General features: G+C 37.9%; 1 pseudogene; it reads left to right on the top strand.

Annotated features, from left to right (window-relative positions):
• Positions 1-4,588: 4,588 nt before the first annotated feature.
• Positions 4,589-4,706, top strand: LOC120613889 (uncharacterized; annotated as a pseudogene).
• The last annotated feature ends 8,496 nt before the right edge of the window (positions 4,707-13,202 follow it).

Consider the following 13,202-nt stretch of genomic DNA (forward strand, 5'->3'; position numbering starts at 1 on the left):
AGTTCAGAGATTCAGCGTTAGTGGCAAATGAGAGACTGCACAATTGAGTACATTCTGTGGGATGAAGTCAGCACATTTAGTCTTTGTAACAAATTATTTTTATCCTGAGAGGCAGAGCAATCTGGACATAGTATAGTATCTACAAACTGATTTGTCCTCAGGTCAGTCCTTTAAGTCTTAGGAGAAGACTGTGATGGGCAGGGGCAGGGTGGGGAACTGTGCTGCTACAATGAGGAGAAATGCATTATCTCAGTTTTGCCATAAACTAGTTGCATCTTTTGCCTCCCAAATGCTGACTTGAATACCTGTAAGGTGATGTGGAATAGCTATTATACTCACCAAAAAAAGTAGGACAACTGAGCAAAGTAGGTGATCACCCCCCATTGCGGAATGGCACAATACAGTGGATGTGCCCAAGGAGCAGCAGTGATATGTTGGGACCCAGGACTAGATACAATGAGAGAAAACTAAGTGATCCAAAGGATAAGTCAGGAAACACATAAAGAACAGACTGCCAAATCCAGCATGGTCAACTGAGAAGCTAAAATAATTAGGAAATCATCATTGAGTTTGCAAATACAAGAACTCTTGTGGACAAGAGAAAATAGACATTAGGTAAAAAGCAAAAGGTTGAGAGACAGTTCATGTGGTAAACAAACAGAAAAATAGAGTAATCATTTATGGGCAGTAGATATGTGAAGAGATGTGGCCATTTTTTTGTTTGGTGCTCTGACTCTACATTGGAACAAATTTTAAAAGACATGCCTGGATGCTGTAGACAAGTGTGAGCATGAGCCTTGAGTTTACCTAGAATTTCAGTTCTTTTAATTTGGGGATCCTACATGGCTATTGCCTGTCCTTTAGTATGTTGTAGTTGTGCAACTTTAGCTCCACTCCCATTTATTCTTATAATTAACTACAATAGATTTCATTACTTCATGACAACTGTTTCTCACTTGCCTGGTATTTTCTTCAGCCAGATTCTACTCTGATTTGTTTCACCTATGTAATGTCATCCTAACTGAAATTTTCTGATGATAATCAAGACTTTCCTGTATATCTAAATTATTAACAAATGCTAGATCTGCATCATACCTCTGGAAAAATACTCTCAGTTCTGTGCTCAGTTTCTTAATCAGTCAATTCAGAACCAATGCTAAGAGTACCCTCTATTCCAGTTTGATTCTTATTGGCTATTAGGATGATGCAAATACTCAGATTAACCTGCTGGACTTAGATATTAAAACTTAGCCCAGATAAAACAAACAAACAAACAAACAAACAAAAACTTCCAAAGGCTTGTATAATTTAAAATAACTTGATATCTTAGCTTAAAGGGCTGGAAAACAAAACAAGAGTGAAACATAAGTGGGCAGGCCTTAGGGTCCCTCCTCAAGGTCACCATCTGGTATGGTAAAGTGAAGGGAGATTAAAGTGAAACAGATTAGGTTTCTGTTTACATGGTAGGTCAGCCACATGGCAGGATCTTTCTTCTATCTTTATCTGGAGATGAACAATGCTTCTAGAACTTTTCACCTTTTCTTAGATGATTTTACCAGGATACGTCCTGCCTTTTTATCAGAGTCTTCCGAGTTCTTGAATTTGCATCCAAAGCTGCCTTTTTAAAAATTCAATTTTGTCAATCATCTCACCTCCTAAAACAGGAGCTTGTCTGGAATTAGATTTGAATAAAGGAGTTACCTTTTCAGCTGGGATTTTCTTCAGAACTCCCACTCTCTTGTCTGAGTTTCAAATGAAGTACCAACTATTTTTATACAAAACCTCTTCTGGAAGCAAATTATGCCATTAAAGAGAAACGGTGAGCTGACTCAGCTAGAGTCTTCCACCAGTAGAATAAGTCCTCGAATAAAGTCATTCTGTTCATTGTTTAGTTATAATGTTGATAAGAAAAAAAGTGATTCCCAGTCATGGTCACCCTGTGTGTGGAGTGTGCATTTCTGCCTATGTCTGTGTGTGTTTTCTCCAGGTACTTCGATTTCCTCCCACATCCCAAAGCTGTACATGTGAGGTTCATTGACATGTCTCAATTGTCCCAGTATGAGTGAGTACATGTGTGTGTGTGTGAGCCCTGTGACAGAAGAGAATCCTGTCCAGGGTAGATCCCCACCTGGTACCCTAAGTTGCCAGAATAGAATATGGCCCTCTACCCTGAACTGGAATAAGCGGGTTGAAAAAAAATTGTTTTCCTTATTTTTATTCATCTTGCTTAAATGTATATATTGCTCACATTTATTTATTTTAGTGTTTAATATTATAAGTGTTTGGGGTATTTATTTAGAAGTTTAGTGACGTTTTTTATGACCAGAAATACGCCATCAGAACTGAACTCTTGTTTATAACAGTAAGCTTAAGGTAAAAATTGGTTCTGTTATACGTTGTTTCACTTAAAGTTGCAGTTTCCAAGAACCTATTGACAACGCTCAGTGAGAATTTACTGTATTTGTGTGGAATAAGTATGGCCCAGAACATGGTACTCAATATTTAAGGCTGAGAAAAACAATTTATAATTTTATAGTTTTTTTGTCTCTGAGAGATAAACCCATAGCAATGTAATAGACCAAAATGACACATTATTACATCACCTGCCTCAAGAACTAGGGCTGTTCCACTGCAAAGAGCTCTTCCCTCTGTCACTTAGGAGACTAAATGATAAATCTAAAGGTAGCATTATAATCATGAAACAGGACAGGGATGTTGATGTGCTCAAAGTATTTTTATCAAAGTATAAAATATGAGTTGACATCCCAATTCACAGTAAAAATGTTCATAATAGACAGAGGGAAAAAGTGGCGTAGATGATAGAGGCTCTGTTCATCGCACTGATGACCAAATCATAGTTGTGACAGAAAGGAGAATCAAGTAGCAAGAAAAAATTGCCTGGGATCTAGATGAGCAAGCCATACAACTAGGAAGAAATCCGAAAAATCACCTTGCAACAGCAGAAGGTAGGATGGGGCGAGGATGCAGGACTGCCAGGTCTCCAGCAGAGGTTGAGGCAGCGGCAGCGGCAGACATATTTTAAAGGGGCTGCGTCCGTAAGTGGATTTTTGAGGTGATGGACTTGCTCACTCTGAGCACCAGTGCCGATTCAGCTGCGTGCAGTGGGCACCATGGACTTACAGGAAGACACTGTCCAAGTGAGGGTCAAGGCAAGACTTGCACAATACAGAAGTGCTGGTGGTATCCATTGTTCCCTGTTGAGCCCTCCCAGTGCACTGACACAGTGCAGCCATTTTCATGAAGTCATCAAACTGGATAAAAGAGGTCACTCTACCTTGAGGATTCCCCGAAACCCCGCCTCCCCCAACTCGCAGCCCTACCCAAGCCATATCCAGGTATATTCTCAGCAAGTCAGTTGCTCCTTGCTGAGCATCACCTAGACTCACACTGGAGGCAGCTGGCCCGGGTTCTGGTGTGGCCTTTTGAGGCAATTATAAGCACAGTATCTGTGAATTGCTTGCTGAATCTTAACAGGTGGACCCAGAGGGGCACAGGCTTGGGCTAAGTTTGGCCTGCAGCTGAACCCCTCTTAGGACCATGCCACTGGACCCTTACTTCACAAATCCACACTAATAAGACCGGGAGACTTAGGAGCTTTGCTTAGTACATAGAAACAGACATGGAAAGGCAGCCAAAATGGGAAGACAAAGAAGCAGAAACCATATGAGAGAACAGAACAGAGATCCAGATATAATGGAGTCAAGTAACTGAACAGATGCAGAGTTCAAACACTAGTTATAAACATGCTCAATGAACTTTTGAGAAATGTAGAGAACTCCAACAAAGAGATAAAAATGGAAATGAAATTATAAAAGGGAACCAGTCTGAAATGAAAAGCACATTATCTGAGATGAGAAGTATATTAAATGTAATAAACAAAGGAATAAACAAAGTGAATAAAGGATAAAATGACCTATCTAGAGGATGGAAAAGCCAAGGACATGCAATCACAATGGCAAGAAAAAAGAATCCAAGACTATAAAAATAATTTAAGGAGCATATGGGACACTATTAAGGGTCCAAATATCCATCTGATTGGCATATCTAAAGAAATCAAGATGTCGAATAGTTGTTTGAGAAAATAATGATGGAAAACTTCCCTAACCTGGTGAAGAAAATGGACATACAACCCCAGGAAGCTCAGAGAACCCCCAAAACCAGGGACCCAAAGAGGCCCACACCAAGACACATCATAATTAAAATGTCAAAGGTTAAATATAAAGAAAGAATATTAAAAGCAGCAAGAGAAAAACAGATAGTTACTTATTAGGGAACACCCATAAAAATGGCACTGATTTCTCAAAAGCAACTATTCAGGACAGAAGGGCTTGGCAAAAACTATTTGATGTGATGAAGACCCAGGATCTACAACCAAGAATACTTTATCTAGCAAAGCTATTATTTAGAGTTGAAGGACAGATAAAGAGCTTTGCAGACAAAAATAAGCTAAAGGTATTTATCACCATAAAGCCAGTATTCAAGAAGTGTTGGAGGAACTTCTTCTTTTTTGGAGGACTTCTTTAAGAAGAAAAACATGTATCAAAAACAGGAATAAAGAATGGTTATAGTCTACGGCCATACCACTCTGAACAAGCCCAATCCCGTCTGATCTCGGAAGCTAAGCAGGGTCGGGCCTGGTTAGTACTTGCATGGGAGACCACCTAGGAAGACAGGTGCTCCAATCAAAAGATAGAGTGGCTGAAAGGATAAGAAAACAAGACCCCTATATATGCTGAGACTCACTTCAGATTCACTTCAGATTAAAAGACACACACAGATTAAGAGACTCACTTCAGATTAAAAGACACACACAGACTAAAGGAAGGAGATGGAAAAAGATATTGATTTGATGGATCTAGAAGGTATTTTTAAAATCAGACAGAGAAAGATAAACACTATATGATTTCACTTATATGTGGGATCTAAGGAATAAAAAGAACAAACTAATCAAAAACTGACTCACAAATAAAGTGGACAATTTGGTGATAGACAGAAGGGAGGGGGTTTGGGGGCCGGAGAGAATGGGATGAAGGGTTAAAGAAATACAAATTAGTAGCTGATGGATGGTCACGGAGATGAGGAGCCCAGCATAGGGAATGCAGTTAGCATTAAAATAAGTTGGCTAGGTGGAGGGTCAGGAGAGGGAGGGAACAGTTGGGGAGATCGTTTTACAAACTATATAGATGTCTAACCAATGTATTGTATACTTGAAATGAATTAATAAAATAAATTTAAAAAAGAAAATAAAATAAGATGCCATTAAAAAAGAAAAAAATGTTCATAATGAAATAATTTGGGGATCAGCCATTAAAATTATCTGCTGAGCAACAAGAAACAAATTTAATTCTCTACTTTTTAAGTTCCTCATTCTAGATTTTATTTAAACTGTATCAGAAAATTTTATGACAATAAACTCTTTACTCATGCATATGAATATGATATAGTTTGGGGGTGACACCCATGTCTTCTTTGTTAGATCCAAGGGATGTTTGAGTCCCAATACATTTATAAACCTTCATCTTGGATATGTAATTCTTGTCTATTTTGCTTTTAGAATGTTATATTTGTCTGAAGTTGTCTTCAATTTCTAAAAATGGATATTATAATCCTTATCACACACATAACATATTACTCTCTTTAAAGAAGGAAAAATAGTATACAATGGCCACTTCAAGGTAATTTATTCATTTCCCATATACTTCCTTTTTATTTTAAAAAGTAGCTTGCCTTGAAGTTTAAAGTGTATTGGCCTCATTTTACAAGAAGAAAATGCAGTGCTCTGGAATATTTAAAAATGTCTTTGCTTTTGTAGCTTATCAACACTTGGTAAACTTTGAGACCAAATATTATAATCTAAGCCCTGGGCCATTCTTTCAAAGGTACATATTCTATGTACATAATCTCAAATTTTATAATTGGATGAATTGAAAGAGTGTATTTAAAAAGTCTTAATCAGCTAAACATTAAACTAACACCCTAAAAATAACCTGATTTACTGAAAAATCCATTATACATTAGAACTCTGCAAAAAGCTCTGTAGTCATGTGCTCCAACTATATTGTAGAGACTTAATAGAAATTTTTCTTGATTAAGTACATTTTGAAAACTATCTACTTTTTCAATCCATGGGTGATAATTTAGATCTATTTTAAGCAAAGAATTTTTTTCTAGTTTTATTTTCATTAAGGTGAAAATGCCGGCAGTTTATAAGTAAACAATTTAGATATGCCAGGTGCAATGGTATTTTATCACGAAGTAGAGATGTTTGGTACTTTTACTGCAATTATTTTTATGAGATTTGGTGCATAGCAAAGTATCAAATATTAAACAAATTAAACCTGAGCATTTCTGCAATCTTTTTTATTCTTACATAGTTTTGATAATTGGCCTTCTTTAAATACAAACCACCTGGGAAACAGTAGTGCACATATATCTTGACAAATACAATCAGAAGCCTTATTTCATTAGCTCCACCTATCCTTAAGTACTAAATTGATTTCCATCTACCAAATACAATTGGAATTAATTCATAAGAGTTTTTCCAAGGTGCTAATCACACAAGAGGCCCCATTTCTAGTCAGCCGGCCTCCAGCTTTCTTCTGCCACCAATCTACAGTGAATCATACCTTAAGCCTTTCTTTTTTATTTTTTACTATAAAAATTTTCCACTCCCCTGCCTGCTTTAAGTCTCTGCCAAACACAAGTGATGGGTCTGACTCTCTTGTGATAGCAAGCAAGCTCTATTTGTTTTCATCTCAGCAGTCTCCATTTATTTCCACAATATATGTATTGAAACAAATGTAAAAATTAGAACTGGACTCAAATTTTAATTTCTATAAAAGAAAACAAATCAAGGTATCATAGCTATGTTGTGTATATGTGTGTGTTTTACAAGATCTGAATTAGAAATCTAATCTAAATGGTATAATCTTTGTACACTTGTATATATTTTTGATATAGTGTGGGTTCTCAATCTTAATGAAAAAAAATAAAAATCTGTTTTCTTAACTTATAGATTCAGTATCTAGATACCTATAAAATGCCATGTAGCTAAAAATACTATGAATAGCCTTAAACAAATGCCTCTACCACATAAATATTTAAAATCTATTAAAAGTTGTAATTCTCTTATAACCTTACTACCCATGAGATGGTTTAGATGAGATAACCTTCTATGCTGTTGTTCTTTAGTGAAAAGGTAGAATGAATTTTGCAAGCAGTTGCTGGCCTTATCAACATTGGTGATATTTTGCAGTAAATGAAGAGCCCTTATGAAATGTGCAAGCTGAAAGGTAAGAGGCAGCGGGATTTAAAAATATGCCCTTACTATAAAGACCAAAGAAATGTTCTTTATAGTTTTGTCTATACCTGACAGATATTAGGTGTTTAATAGATGAATGAGAATATTTTTAGAGGTAGTATTGAAAAGCCCTTGCTTGTCCTTGTAAACTTGAACACTGTGTGGGGAGGAGGAGGCACATGGCTGGGGATTAGCACCTTATCTGTAGCCCTCTAACTCCTGTTCAATGGAGATTTCACAGATATCAAGATGTTCACCTCCATTAAGTACAAACACAGATAACTTCACTCTGACATCTATAAATGCTCCCGCCACCAAGGAAATATTCCCATGGGAAGTAAAACAACCAAAATAATGGGGCTAATTATAGTTTTGGAATAATGGCATCCTAGCTAAGCACAGATTAAAAGTGGAATGATGAAAAAGATTAAAATGACTCTTGCTCATGCTTAACAAAACATTAAGAAATGATAGAGAGTTTACAAATAAGACCCTTTTGAGAATAATGTCTATAGCATTCCTAACATATGATTGTCAGCCTCAGACTTCCTGTTCAGAAAGCTTATGTATTGTAAAGCATCCCATTTCACTTTCAAACAGGTTTAAATATTAAAAATATCTGCCTGATAATGAGGTAAAATAAACCATGCTATAATATCCACTCCTGTTATTATAAGTTATTGATGAGAATGTAGAAAGCAGCAAGGTGCTGAGTATAGCCCTGATGAATCGCTTCATTTCCTAACCACCTGAGCAGCATGGACTTTTTCCTCCCCGTTCCACCACCAACTCACCTTGAACAGGGACCTGTGATTGAAACCCCATGGTTAAAGTGTGGAGAGAGAAAAGCGTTCTGCAAAAAAGGAGATATGTACATTTCCAAGAGGGTGGTGAAGAACCACATCAATACACTAACAAAACAGAAACAAATCTATAGATAGCTGTCTGCAGGGTTAACTTGGAACGTAGCCCCTCTACATACTCAGAAGACTGATATCTGCCCAGCCAGCAGCCAAAGAAGGCAGTATACAAAGACATTTTCTGCTGCTCCCATGGACGTTATCTGCTCTTGCAACCAAGCAGCACATCTTGCTCCCATCCCTCAGAGAAGGCAAAAGCGGCTGCTCCCACAATGAGATAACCCCTCCTTCTGCTTGTGTGCATAAAAAAACTCTGCTTACTCTTGGTTAGCAGCTTTTTCCTGTAGCTTCGACAAGCCTGCTGAAGCTTCCCTGCCTTTTAAGCAATAAAAGTTATCTCTCACCCCTCTGGCCCTCCTGGTGGTTCTTCCGGAATATCAAAACCCAGGTGTAAGTTCCAGGCCTGAAGCTCCTGCGTTATACTTACATTCTGAAAAGAATGGTGATATGTCAGAATGAGGTAGATGATGTTGAGTTTGGGGTTACGCATTGAGTTTTAGTAAAATAATATATCTAAGTCTTTTAGGCAGTTGTGTCTATCGAATTGGCGACATGTGTGAAACATAACCTAAAGCTGTACCTTAAGAGTCATCACTATGGAACTGGTGGCTGGCTGATAGGAGTGAATGAAATCATAGAGAGGATATTTATACAGGTAAATGAATAGAAGTTGTTGCATTTGAAAAGACTTCTAAGAAGAAATACCATTGTGCTGATTATGTATAGCCAGTGATGAAACTAGAGTTAGATATTTGGGAAAGAACTGAATGATGTCTCCACTAGCACACCTGAAATAACATCACGTAGTGCCTGTTAAAGGTTGTGGCTCTTGTCCCAGGCCAAAGACAGCTCTGTTTCTGTATTAAAGGAATTCTTGAAATTTACCTGAAACATGCCTAAAGTGAGTCTTAGGTAGATTTTGTTTTTACATATTTTTTCTTTTTTTCCCGCATGCTTCTGTGTTATAAAAAGAAGGAAAGCTTTCTCTTGAACAGATGACAATGTAGAATATAGGACAAACATTTAGAAGATAAAACTGAAAGCAAGAAAAATAATTTACTGATATATCATGCAGAAAGAATAAAAGTATTTATTTTTAAGAATTCATTACTATTTCAAAATCTTAGAGTAATAATAGTCCAAGTGGCCAGATGAAAATGCTAATTAAACAGGCTTTTAGCTCCAGCACTGTGAGGTTTGGGATTATTACCAGCCGTTCTCCATCACATTAAATAAATGAGCCTTAACCTTAAAACAGAGAAAAGTCAACATTCTTAGGAATCTACCGTAGGTTCTCTTCTAGTCTTTTCTTTTTTTTTTTTGATTATTCATTTTCAAAAGACTTCGATATTTTATTCCATAAAATGTAATCTTTCATTTAGTTGCTTTTTTTTTTTCTTTAATAATGCTGTTGGGCATAGACAGTGAGGAAGGGTAAAGACTTGACAGTTATTTTTGATACTATCTTTGGCTGAATTTGATTGGTGTTGCATGTGAGACTTTTTCAGGAAAAGTAGAGATGGATGCTTTAACAAATGGTCAATTTGACAATGAAAAGTTTAAAAAAATTCCAGGAAAAATTATTGCTTTACTAAATTGATAAAAACAAGCAGTAATTTGGGTGTCTTGGGGAAGCAGGTAAAGTGGGACTCAAGTGATCCAAGAAGTTACCCAGCTGGACCTATGTGCCTGCAGCAAGATGAACTTAATGTCTTTATGAAAATGGATCTTACTATAATTTTATATTTTCAAAAAAGAGCCTTGGTCTCAATCATGTCTAAGATGTTTTTAACGCTTTATGTTTATATATCAATTTAAAGTTAAATTGAATTTGGTAGTTTCAAGAAATCCTTGGTTTGAATTCCTTTCTGGCAAATATTACTATTTGGGAAATAGACTTTAGTACAATTGAGAACAAATCTTGTCTTTAACACTTATCTACTCCCTCTCACTTTATTTCATTTTTTTTCTAATACCTCAAACTTTGTCTCAGATACCAGTGTCCTCAAGCTGTTCTAACTAGTCAGCCTGATGATGACTTTTTGAAATGTCAACATACTGAGAAACCTTAAAATAATCACAGTCTCTCTGACACAGTGCGGTCTCCAGTCTCAAACCTCAGTTCTTGTATAAATAAAAAATATCATCAACCTATACTTTAGATTCTAAATCGCAAACTATTATTCTTAATTCAGAATAAGACCTCACGCATCAGTCACAATACTATGGTGAGACTAAATTGTGCTTTTGATTCCTGCAAATCGTATTTGAAATCAAAGGCACAAATATTGCATCCAATAAAACAGCATCCAAATTAGGCTCCAAACTTTCAAACCTCTAAAATCACTTTGTTTGATCCCAGCCATTTGCTAGCAAATCTATCTCACCCCAGCAAAACCACTGCCTCTACATTCTCCTCTCTCTCTTTTTCTCTCTCTCCTTTCCCTCTGTCTTTTCTCTCCCTACTCCCTTCCCTTTCTTCTTCCCCCTTTCCCCATCTCTCTCTTATTCTCTCTCTTTCACACACATACATATACACCACATGCATTGGGTGACATTTACATGATGGGATACTCTGTGATGTTTTTAGATTCAACCTTCATTCCCTTACTTAAGAAAGCACATCAGCATTAATATGAATAGAAGTGGTAATGTCCACAGGAAAACCTTAATGACTGTCTTGTGAAGAGTAAATTATTTGAAAATTGTAGCCTGTATCTATTGTAACGTCTCCTGAATTATGTAAACTTCTTTACTAGGCGAGATGTGGCTCCCAAGAGGGATGCATCTAGTCTTTCTAGCCCAAATCCCTGAAAGCATCCTCAATTCTTCCTGTTTTGTCTCTCTCCAGTCCATCAGCCATGCCTTTAGCAAATCCTTCACGATTTATCTTTCCACCTCCAAGGCTGCCACCCAAGTCCATGCCATCATATTTCTTGCCTAGGCCACTGCAGCATCTTTCTCATTGGGCTTCTAACTTTTATTCTCACTCTGCGATAGCTCATTTTCCACACAGGAATAAGAGTGATCTTCTAAAGACAAATATCAGTTCAGATATTGATAAATAAAACCGTAGAATTAGACCTTGATATCTCTCTATGTCTGATAAGTCTTTGAAGGCCAGTTCTTGCCTATCTTTTGGTGCATTGTATAGCTTCTCCCTTTTGTACACTGGGTTCAAGCAGCCCTGCTCAAAATTCTTTGAGAAAACATGGAGGTTTTTTAAAATATAACACCTTTGCCCTTCCATGAGTCTGATTTGTTTAGGCTTAGAATATAAGTGGGCTCCTTCTCATGCTTTGACTCCTTTCCTATCCCCCACTTCACTGGGCATCACAAAACTGTATTTACTTCTTTTATAGCATACGCATGCATGGAATTACTTACTTACTTACTTACTTACTTACTTACTTACTTAATTTTATTTTCTTCCAGTTTCCAGTAAAATGCAAATTTCCAAGGGCAATACATTGACTTTCTTTTTCACCTTTGTATCCACCATATCTGGACTACTGCCTGACAAAGAGATGCTCAAAAATATTTATTAAATTATTGATTCATGTAATCGTTCACTACAAATTCAAAAAATCCAATTCTAGGTACCAAATATTCATTTTACGATGCTAAGCATGTTATATGTGTTCTGTAGTAATACAATTTTGCAATTACACAGCCCCCAAGACACATAAAGTCATATGACTGTTGGGAGCTGAGCTAACTTGGCGAGCTCTGAGATAAGTGGCACTAAACTATTTTAAGCACTCGGTATTTTTCAAGGAGGAAGCTTGATTGCAGAGCAGAGAGTACTGTGCCTCATTGTTCTGCAAGATGTGTGACTTGGCTGACCTTGGGTTTTGACTGCTGTTTACTCATAACGAAGCTATAAGTAATGTGTTCTAAATAAACTCGGGGCTGCAGTATTCACTGTACACCCTCCCGATTCTATCTCTTGTCTTTGTCTTTTTTTTAATCCTCACTCCCCTTCTCAGGTACTATTCACCTCAGCCGGCTGGCTCCGGCAAGTGGCGCCGGAACAGGGACCTGAGCACGGGGGGATACAGTGAAGGACACCGCAGTTGAATAAAGGGAACATTCTGAAATAAAGTGAGGGTGCGGCGAGTACTCGGGAGAAGCAAGAATGGGCAACGGAAATAGCCGTATGATTTTTGTGCACATGCTTAAGAATATGCTACGTGTTCGCAGGGCTTGGGTGGGACAGCAACAGCTTTGCAATTTTTTAGCTTTTGTACAAAAAGTTTGCCCTTGGTTCTCGGAGGAAGGGACAGTTGATTTAGTAACCTGGAAAAGGGTAGGGGAAAAGCTGCAAGATTATTATGATGTTCATGAGCCTGGTAAGGTCCCGGTGGACACTTTTGGGTTGTGGACCCTGGTCCGAGACTGCTTAGACCCGTGACATGAGAGAGATAAGTGGCAGGAGCAGGAAGGTCAGGACCCTAAGACTACCTCAGCTACAGAGAGCTCTGAAAGAAAGAGCACAACTGAGAACCAAAGTGAAACTAAGCCCTTGGCGCTTTTATGAGAATGAGGAAGACCCTTTAGACCCAGGGCATGCAGCTCAATTAGAGGAAGAAGCCGCCCGATATCATGATGAGGAGGACCCTCTGCCTTTTGTGGCATTTACCAAGGAAACCTCCACAACCTCAGTAAAGGAAGAGAAACATCCGCTAGAGGATACAGTGAATCAGTTACAGGCTTCGCTGGCTGTGGTGACTGTGCAATTACAGCAGCTGCAGATGCAGCAGACGGCACAACAGCAGGGAGGGTCCCAATGGAAGCTTCAGTTGGATCCACCAGTTCCTGAAAAGGAGTCTGCACCTCCTTATATTGTCCAGTCACCCCCTGTAATCTCCTTGGTCCAGGATCAGGGGTCACGCCCGCTTTTGGTAGGAAAGTCACCTCTACAACAATCATTGTAGGCTGCGAGGGATAGGGGAGAAGAT

The sequence above is a fragment of the Pteropus medius genome, unplaced genomic scaffold, assembly GCF_902729225.1.
Source record: "Pteropus medius unplaced genomic scaffold, Ma_sr-lr_union100, whole genome shotgun sequence".
NCBI lineage: Eukaryota > Metazoa > Chordata > Mammalia > Chiroptera > Pteropodidae > Pteropus > Pteropus medius.